Source organism: Prionailurus viverrinus, chromosome B2, assembly GCF_022837055.1.
Source record: "Prionailurus viverrinus isolate Anna chromosome B2, UM_Priviv_1.0, whole genome shotgun sequence".
Classification (NCBI taxonomy): Eukaryota; Metazoa; Chordata; class Mammalia; order Carnivora; family Felidae; genus Prionailurus; species Prionailurus viverrinus.
The window spans coordinates 137571069-137581428 of NC_062565.1; the positions used below are offsets into that span (position 1 = coordinate 137571069).

At 40.7% G+C, this 10360-nt stretch overlaps 1 protein-coding gene and 1 long non-coding RNA gene across 19 annotated transcripts in view; one reads left to right on the top strand and one right to left on the bottom strand.

Moving 5' to 3' along the window:
- Positions 1–10360, bottom strand: part of SYNE1 (spectrin repeat containing nuclear envelope protein 1) — a 472738-nt gene that overhangs the window by 45412 nt on the left and 416966 nt on the right. The window lies entirely within an intron of this gene.
- Positions 827–3856, top strand: LOC125166387 (uncharacterized). Its single transcript, XR_007152447.1, has 3 exons — positions 827–1142; positions 2827–2920; positions 3400–3856. It is a non-coding gene; the product is annotated as an uncharacterized LOC125166387 (long non-coding RNA).

Here is a 10360-nt window from a genome sequence, read left to right on the forward strand (position 1 = left end):
TGCCTAAAGTCAAAGTCCAGCTCAGCTCAGCCACTTACTGGCTGTGACTTTGGGCAGTTGTACACCCTCCCTGGGTCTCCATTTCCTCATCTCTATAAAACGAAGGTAAAGGAAGAGTATGTGTGAGATCTGAATGAATTGAATGATGCAGGGTATATGGGAAATATTCAATAAATGTCAGCTATGATGAGGTTCAACATAGCTATAGTAACAGGTTACTATGGTGGTCTCCAAAATTGTTATTTCCACAAATTATGTAATTTATACTAATCTGAAGAATACCTGGGAGCAAAAAATGAACATTTCCAATTGGTCGGCACCAAAACAGATAACACACTCATGGTTCTGACTACTCCAGCCCTGGTGGGATTTATTCCAGCACCCTTGTGACAAACTCAGCTAAAAGAAGAAAGCACACTTAAGACGAATGATCAGTGAGCGATCACATGCACTTAATGCCAGATCTCGTTAAAGGTAACCGAGGACCCTTTGGGCTACAAGCAGCAGAGGGCAGATCCAGGGCTGACCACCATCTAGTCTTCGCCTGCAAAGCCTAGTTCAATGCAGTATTTTCTACACAGTATGTTTTTTTTTAAAAATTTTTTTTCAACATTTATTTATTTTTGGGACAGAGAGAGACAGAGCATGAACGGGCGAGGGGCAGAGAGAGAGGGAGACACAGAATTGGAAACAGGCTCCAGGCTCTGAGCCATCAGCCCAGAGCCCGACGCGGGGCTCGAACTCACGGACCGCGAGATCGTGACCTGGCTGAAGTCGGACGCTTAACCGACTGCGCCACCCAGGCGCCCCAGTACACACAGTATGTTTTTAAAAAATGTTTTCCCATTATTTCCAGGAAGAAGTAAAAACCAGTTTGCTTAAGATTGCCACTTATCTAACAATCCTGTGTGGACATCCTATGTGTAAGATGCTGGGAAGACAAAATAAATAAGACTTGATTATTTTCCTATGAAATGCACGATCTGACTGGAAAGCTGGACATGTCAACAGTGAAACATAACACAGTGTGAGAAGAACTAAACTAATGAACCAAGTCCCTGGCTAATAAATAGGGAGGAATCAATTCTGTCTGGCCGTCTTCAGTAATCATTCATTCGCTCGTTCAGTGTCCATTGGTTCAGGTCTGTATTCTTTCTACAAACATCTATGATGCTAAGTAGCCATGGAGCTAGGTGACAGAAATACAGTGATGACTGAAGGTTCATCCCAGCCATTGAGGAGCTGAGACTTTGCTGAAGAAATAACATTTGAGCTGCATCTTGACAGGTGGATACTAGCCAAGCAGAAGATTTCTGGCCTAGGAAACACAGGAAAGAAAATCAGAGATATGGGAGGCAGAGTGCCATAATGCTAGGGGGGTGGGGGCTGGGGGGTGGGGGTGGTGGGAAGAGAAGCCGAAGAGAGATGTAGTTGTGTTGAAGCAAGACGGATGGATAGGCTAAGATTATAAAAGGCCTGCTGTGACACCATACTGGCTTTGTGTGAACTTTAAAGATAAGTAGGAATGTGGCCAAGACGTATTAGCCCAGGAATGACAGGATCAGTTCTGATTTTGAGTATGTGAGTTTGAAGTGAGGCTCGTATGGAAGACCATTCTGGAAGTAAACAGAATAACCCAAGCAGCTACATCAAAAGCCTGCACTTGGGGAGCCAGGGACAGGGGTGGGGCGGGGATTGCTAAATTCATGAACTGCCATGACGGGAGGCAGAAGGAGTTAAAAATGATGTGATTATATGGATGCTGCCGTCTCCGAGGGAATGGATGAGGAACAAGTTCACGGGGTTAATGGTGCAGGAAGTTTGCAATATGATGAGTCTGCGGGTCGTCGGGTAGACAGGCATAGAAGTGTAGTTCACAGGTGTCGAGGAGAGATCAGGGTTTATGCCATTGCTTTAGGTATTATTGGCACAGAGCGAGGCCCAATGAAAGGATGTATTTCACCCTGAAAGGGAATGGATGAAGAGAATGAATTTTAAAAGGCTGGCTCATGGAGGAAGAATCAGAGGTATAAAAAAGAAAAAAAATTCATAAAGGAAGAAGGTGACCGAGGAAAAGTGGGGCATGAAACCAAAGGCAGGAAAAACTGCAAGAAACAGTGGTAGTGGTGGGGCAGGGGTAAGACTGATGTTGCTTGAGGGTGCAAACTTACAACAAGCAGTAAATGAGCTGTACAGATCTAATGCACAATAAATGAGTAAAGACAACAATAATTGTGCAATAATTATGAATTGTGATAACTATCGCTACAGGGGCAACCACACTATCACAGATCAATGTATCAAAGTAACACATCGTACACCTTAAATTTACACAATGGTACATGTCACATATATTCAATAACAAAATTTTAAAAAGAAGTGTTGGTTAGTGATCTGAATGCCCCCTTGATTAGATTCACTTGGTCGGCCTCAGATAAATGGATAAATGCAGACTCCTGGCTAGATTCCAATCCACTTCTACCGAATTAGAACCTCTGGGGGTGTGGCCGGGAAACTGCCACTTTTCACAAGCACTCCAGGAGAGTCTTAGATACACTAAAGTTCGGGGACCGATGGTATCCTCTGTCAAACTCACAGCAGGATAGTATAATGAGACCTAAAAAGACCTAAACACAATGCATTTGGCTTAAGAAATACAGTTATGGTAAAGGAGTATTGGTAATTTTTTTTTTTTAACCAGGCAGTAAAGGTGAGTAAATATGGTATGAAACCTGTAGAACGATCTGGCTACAAGGAAACATTGATTTGTTTGTTTTGTTTAATGCAGTTTAATATTTGGAATAACTCTGGAATGTTTTTAAGCAGAGAATAAGGAACTTGTGAGAAAGAAGCCAATGACCGAAGGAAAAAGGCGGAGAGAAATGACAGATGAAAGCAGTTGATGGCACAAGGATGCAGAGTAGGTGGTCAAGGACACAAGGGCAGGGGTACTTTTGAAGGTGTTTTCCTACTGAGTCAGGCTGTAAGCAGGAGTTTGGGAGGGCCACAGGCAATATTTCTCAGCTCTATTATTATCAAGTAATAGCTAGCAGCAAAAATCCATTAACGAGACCCTGGTGTGGGCCTGACACGGCTGAGTATCCAGATTGCTCTAAAGAAAAAGGTTGACGGGGGTGAAAAGCACACGGTCAGTGATTTCAGGTTCAGCCCATATTTGAAAGTCACTGCTGGGGCGCCTGCGTGACTCAGTCAGTCAAACATCCAACTCTTGAGGTCGGCTCAGGTCATGATCTCCCAGTTTGTGGGTGTGAGTCCTGCGTCGGGCTCTGCACCGACAGTGCGGAGTCTGCTTGGGATGTTCTCTCTCCCTCTCTCTCTGCCCCACCCCTCTCATAAATAAATAAACATTAAAAAAATAAAATTCACTTCTGCTTTCAGGCCATGAGTGCTCCCCGAAGCTCAGGAAACAGGGTCACCTTATTGCCGCTGCTTATAACATAGACGAATGCAGATGAGCAAAATACATCAATGTCCGAGGTGCCAACGTGGCTCAACTGAAGAGGTATCGGCAACAGGACTTTGCAGAACTCCAGGGAGGTGACATATTCCAAGGCAGGAATCGATAAAGAATGTTCTCAGAGACGGAGGACTCGCACCCTGAGACATCAAGTATTTCTCAGCTCTGTTACTCTCAGACAGCAGAGAGGGGCTTCTCAAGCGAGGGGCTGTTCCAGGATCACTTAGGGGTGCTTTCAAAGCACAGAGGCCACCGGCCAACTCTCTTCCCACCTCCTCCAAACTCCTCCTTGGAGGACTCTGAGAAGCTGCTCTGGTCAAGAGCCATGCTCTGAAGAAAATGTCTTATAACCAAAGTCTTTGCAGCATTTTCCTTCTTTCCTTCCTTCCTTCCTCTTTAAATTTTTTTTAATGTTTATTTATTTTTGAGAAATAGAGTGTGAGTGGGGGAGGAGCAGAGAGAGAGGGAGACACAGAATCTGAAGCGGGCTCCAGGCTCCGAGCTGTCAGCACAGAGCCTGATGCAGGGCTTGAACTCATGAACCACGAGATCATGACCTGAGCCGAAGTCAGATGGTCAACCGACTGAGCCACCCAGGCACCCCAGCATTTTCCTTTATTTTTAATTACTTAAAACTGATATCACCACTTCCATTATAAATAGAATGTTTACAAACCAATGTTTCTCTCTCAAATAAAAATCTAGTCATGATGTAATCACTTTTCTCTTTGTCACACAAATGCTTTTAAAAGGATTTTCACTATGGCCAATTATTAATAATAATACCTATATTTCATTAATTATTACAATACCTATATTTGAAAAATATTTTCAGTTTGTAAAGGTACTCTTAGGTACATTACCTACATTGCATGGAAAAATATGTATTTAAAAATTATGTTCATACTCCACAATATATTCTATCGATAGGAAACAGAAAACATGTGTTGCTCTCTATTTATCATGACTCATAATTCTATTCAAGCTAAGACTTCTCTAGTTATTTTTGTAAATACAAATTGTACCCTGTTCCCAGGGAAGTCCAAGGTATTGACCTTCAATAATAATTCCAAGAATGTTTACGTACAACCTACTCACATTTTCTCACATATAAGACAAAACTCACTTGACTGTCAGCCAGTGAATAACAGTTTTAGAATAGCTACTGGATACAAAGCCGTAGGTGCACGTTACCAATGGCCATGGCACGGGCTTGGAATTGAACACGGCCCTGGCCATCCTGCTTCCGTGGCCCAGGTTGAAAGGACGGTCTACAGTCAATAAACACAAGGAGACTGCACTGAGATGTCTGTCCCAGTTTTATCTCTGGAAGAAAGTCCTTTCGGGAACCTCTCCCACCTGACCAGCTTCCTGTCTTCAGATTTGGTAGCATCTGAATGCGGACCATGCTTTGGGACACATGCTTTATAGCAACCTCATAATATCATCAGGGTTTTGTGTGGAGCTGGAGACTGGAAGAACACCTCATTCAGTGCTTGCTTCCTTCTTTCCCTTATTTTAACTCCCTGGTATTATTTATACACAAGTTCCTCTCCCCATGTTAAGTTCCTTGGAAAGCTGGAACCGTGAATTTCTACTTTTGGTTTTCCCCTTCCCCTGCCGTATTAAACTCAGTGCTTGGCACAAAGTTGGGCACTACTTAAATGCCTGATAAGCGTTAATAATTAGTATTCTACCTAAGTAAAAGACTTTTATTGAGTTAGCACAGTTTATTTTTAATTTCATTGATATTAAACGCATACTTAAATCTTCCCTCTAAGTCCAACGTTTGCGAATGGTCTGTCAAGTACTAAAATTCATTCATCCCCTTGGTTCAAAATTCATTTACCAAAATTATCAAAAGATCTAAGGCACAAAAGAATGCAAGTAAATACTGTTCCCCCAGATATTGTCTACACCAGTCAAATAATTTACAAGATTAGTAATCTTGTATAATATTGAATGAGTTCCCATAGAGCAGTTAGTGTGCAATATGTCAAGGGCATCGTGACATGGAAATGATTGTTCATATAGTCCATTAGGGACAAGTTCCTCTTTCAAATGAATGTGTAAATCTTAGTGAAGTCAATGGGGGTGAGCATTTAAGTAGTTTTGCTTTCTCATTTTTTAAAACATGCATTTGACTACAAACAGCAAAATGCATTGTGTGTGTGTTGGGGGGAGCAGATGTGAGCTGAGAGGAAGTGGGTAGTAAAGCCCCCATACATCTTCCTTGACCTTACGAGACGCGATATTTGCAGGACATGAGTCATTCTTTGTTAAGAAATGTCCCATCTTTTTTCCATTATTTCTTTAAAGGAAATCCTTGGGTAAAGTGTCACAATATTTCTATTCATCTATCACTGTAAGAAGTTTGAGCAACATTCCTTTTGGTAGCATCCAGGATTATAATTCAAAATGGATGTTTGCCGATGTCACAAGTCTGGGTAAGTTGTTTAGCAAAAGTCTTGTAAATCTGTAAATCCCTGCAGCTGATGGGTCTCTTTGCACAGTCCAGTGTGCCTCACAGGACTTCACCCTTTTTGAGAAGGATTCTACTACTGAAACCAGTTGTCCAGCTTCTGAACACTGTTGCACGAATATCTATATACACATATACACGTTACATGTATATATTTATCACTATCTTCCTTCATACTAGTTTAGTAGACCCATCAACAAAAGCAAAAACAAAATTTCATATTCTAAATATAATAGAACCAAAAGCACCATTAGTAAATCCTATTCGTTAATAGGAATTTATTTGGAGGATGTTATGGTACAAGAATAGTGTTTTTTTTAATGAAGCTAAAATTCCTGATATGACATTATTCTAACAGAAAAATATCATGAAATAAATATTTGCATAATACACAGAACTACTATTTTCGACATACATTTTTACATTTGGTGTATGTTTTAAAACCTTTATACTAGTCAGTGACCAAAACTTACTGGCAAGCCTATACAGAAATGGCTTTTCTCATACACAAAACCCTCTGGGCCCCTGCAATATGAGATCTTTATTTAATGAAGGGAAAGCTTTCAGCCACAAAGCTGTGAACTGGCTAAGACTGAATTTCAGTTTCATCAGGAGCCCATCCTTTAAATAGCAGATGACAGACCAACTGGATCATCTTACTGGGTCTCCTTCTGAATCTCTTTCCTGCGTCTCAGCCTCTCTGCCACGGCCATACCCCTCATATGACGCATAAGGTCCAGAGACAACTGGAATACCAAGCCATAACCAAGTTCATTAACCTTTCCCTCCGGCTCCACATGCCCAGTAGGGGGAACAAGAAAACAAACCGACAAATAACTCTTGGGAGTCCACGGCCAACGAGCTCCTAACACCAAATCATCTCCACTTAACACTGGCAAAAACAATTATGGATTAAAGATCCAGCATCTATCCTACGAACCCCACGTAACACGAAAGCTATGCACAATGGAAGAAACTCAAGGAGATGCCTGCCTTGTGACATCGCAGTTACATTCTGGGAGATCTGAGTCCACACAGCCGTCCTCTGCCATCCTCAGGGCACACAGATCTTCCGCCACCACCATGAAGCTTCCAACTTGCAAAAGTTAGGTCTGCAGAGCAAAAGGCTAAATCCTGCGTGGGGATGAAAGCTTCCCCTTGTCTGCGTATGGAAGTATGAAAATGCTCACTCTAAACAAATGTTGGTAGGTCTCTGCCTGATAATATGACACTGAGCAGTGACAAGTGGTCATGTTTCTAAATAAAACCTACATTCATTAACATGTGCCAGGCCTGATCTCCTGGAATGTAGGCCACGAGTGTAAGAAGGGGAAAAGGCTCAGTGTAATCTGCAAAGGAGGGGGAGGCTTTCTAAAGAAAGAAGGATATCAAAAATAAGGCTGGCCTGCAGACACTGCCATTCTGGAAGAACAGTCAACTCTTCTTGTGGGCTGTTTGCTAAGTTGGAAAGGATATTCGAAAAAGATAAATCGCCCAAATGCAAACAAACAAAACCTCCACAAGTGCAGCCCATTGTAGTAGCAAAAAAGAGCAACTTCTTTTTGTCTGCTGTTTGAAATGCGAGCTACATGGTGTAAGTAGGAGTTTTAGGGGTTGTTTGGGAAGGTGGGATGGAAAAGATACTCAGTAGAAAAGGAGTTGGTCTTCACTTTTGAATAGACTGTTTAAGCAAAAGAGTACCTGAAGAAATATTATTCCTCCCCTAATATTCAAAACCTTCGTCCTTTTAAAAATAATGATGTACAGCGACCCAAATAACATTTTCATTTTAAGGTAATAAAAAAAAAAGCATCCGTTTATTGGCTTGGTGGGATTCAGATAAATTTATTTTGTGAATTTCAAGAGTTTCAAATTTTCTGTGCTGCATCTATAGTAATTTCATAATTTAAGCTTTTAAAGAAAATAGCCTCTCAAATTATTAATTACTGGTAATTTAAAAAAATGTGGTGAATGCTGGCTGCTTTAAAACCTTTTTGGATCAGGGTATATATACACACACATATAAATACAAAAATAATAATGAACATTTTCTAAGTTCTTTTTAAAAGGCCTATATGATGAACTGCAAAATAAAAGAAAGCATTTGGTTCTGGTTATGTGAGATAATTGCTTTTAAAACAGAAACATTTTATTTTTAAAAGAAGCAAGCTTATATTTTACATAAGAAATACAGTCCAGAAAACTTAGTTTTAATAAAATTACCTTTCAAATCCTGCTATTTAAAGACAAAATGGGTGATGGGCATTGAGGAAGGCACTTGTTGGGATGAGCACTGGGTGTTGTATGTAAACCAATTTGACAATATATTATATTCATAAAAATTTTTAAAAAATAAAGATATCTTACTGTGAATTCTTTATAAAACAATCACTCCTATAATTTATTATTTTTAACAGTCAGGAATATAAACATCTAAGCTTTGGTTAAAGAGATATGTAGGCCATGATTCCGTAACACTAGGGAAATTTATTTTTTCTTGATTATGACTAACATTCCTGAAAACTTGGGATCTTTGAAAACTTTTACTGCCATTATTTTCCTAGTTCAATTCCTTTTTACCTTATTTAGTTCTCCTCATGGGTTAAAAATTTTTCCCCATGCTCATTATCATTAGGACAATATATTTGTGCCAACAAATGAAATATAAAGCAAGGCTTTAAAGACACGATTACTGTCATAGCAAAAAATGATAACAATATCAATGCCCATCAGTGGGGAAAATATTGGATAAACCATAGTATATTATATATTATATATATATTATTATATATATTATATATTATACACAGTATGTTATATTATGTTATGTTATGTTACGTTATATTATATTATATTATATTATATTATATTATATTATATTATGGAATACTCTGTAGCTATCTAAAAGAACGAGACTGGCATATGTGGCATTTTAGAGTATTCACGGTCCTTCTCCGGCATTGCCTCTTTGGAGCTATGGCAGTTATTCTTATGAACATTTTGAAGATGAGGAGTCTAGGGCTCAGAAAGCTTCTGCAGCGAGCCCTGGGTCACACAGACAGAATGAGGCGGACTAGACTCGGCCCTCTTGATTAGTTCTGCATTGTATCCGTGCTTGCTGCCTCCATACATTCCTGATCCTGGCCAGAGTTTTCCCAATTAGCCACCTTGAGATAAACCCAGCCATAGATTCCAAGAATCAAGTTTTCTTTTTCCTCGAGTGTGGGTGGAGCTCCAAATCCCTTCTGGGGGCAGCTGCCGCAACTTGACCAAGCCTTCCCTGCACTGCATGTGCGCTTTACCTACACAGCCTCTAAACTCCCTCTGGGCTGAGAAAGCGTTGTTCCCTGAGCACTTGGCAGTGCTAAGGTACTGTCTCATGTAATGCTCCGAATACATTTTTACACATGTGGTAACTGAGGTAGTCAGAAGATAAGTAACTTGCCTAACATTTCAGCGTAGCTGAAGCAGAAACATTTCAAGCAGTGGAGGCCTTAAGCCCATGCTCTGCTTTATTCCTATCTGCATGTATGGCACGTGCCATACTATGTCTTAGACTAGAGATACTGAACAATTACTGGAGTGACCATTATGTGCAAAGAACAATATTAGGTTCCGGCTTTGCTACGGACACACTTACACCTTAAGAGAAAAGGAATTGCAAACAACTGATCACACGAGATACTGATTATAGTAGAGGGAAATTCTGTTAAGCACAGTACAGAAAGCGTGCTGACAGGGTAAGAAGAATCTCACCTAATCCAAAGAACAGGAAGAACATGAAGAACAATTAGGAGCGGCCAGGCCAGATGGGGGTAAGAGAGCAGGGGGGAAGATGGAAGGAAGGCCTGTGGTGAGGAGTCATGTATACCTGCTTTCTACTCTTACTTGGGTAGGCACCACGTTCTTCTCATTTTTACGTCCCTAGAGCTGGTGTCGGCAAACTATGGCTAGGCTAGACACCTGTTTGGGTAATAAAATGTTATTGGAACCCAGCTCTATTTTTCAGTTTCCACACTGCGTAAGGCTGCTTTTATGATATGGCAGAGGGGTTTCGGCAGGGACCGTTTGGTCCTCAAAGCTAAAAATATTTACTAGATAGTCTTGTGCAGAAAGTTTGCCAAGCAAACTTAAAAGCAACCAGTGACCAAGGACCACAGATTGCATGATTCCATGTATACGAACTGTCCAGAACAGGTAAACCTGTGGAGGCAGAAAGTGACTTAGTGGTTGCTGGGGCCACGGAAGGAGGGAGGGTAGAGGGGAAGAAGGTGATTAAGGCTTTTATTTGGGGGTGATGAAAATGTTTTAAAATTAACCGTGATGATGGATGCAGAGGTCTCTAAATGTGCTAAAAAAAATCACTAAACTGTATACTTATGATAGATGAGTTGTATGCT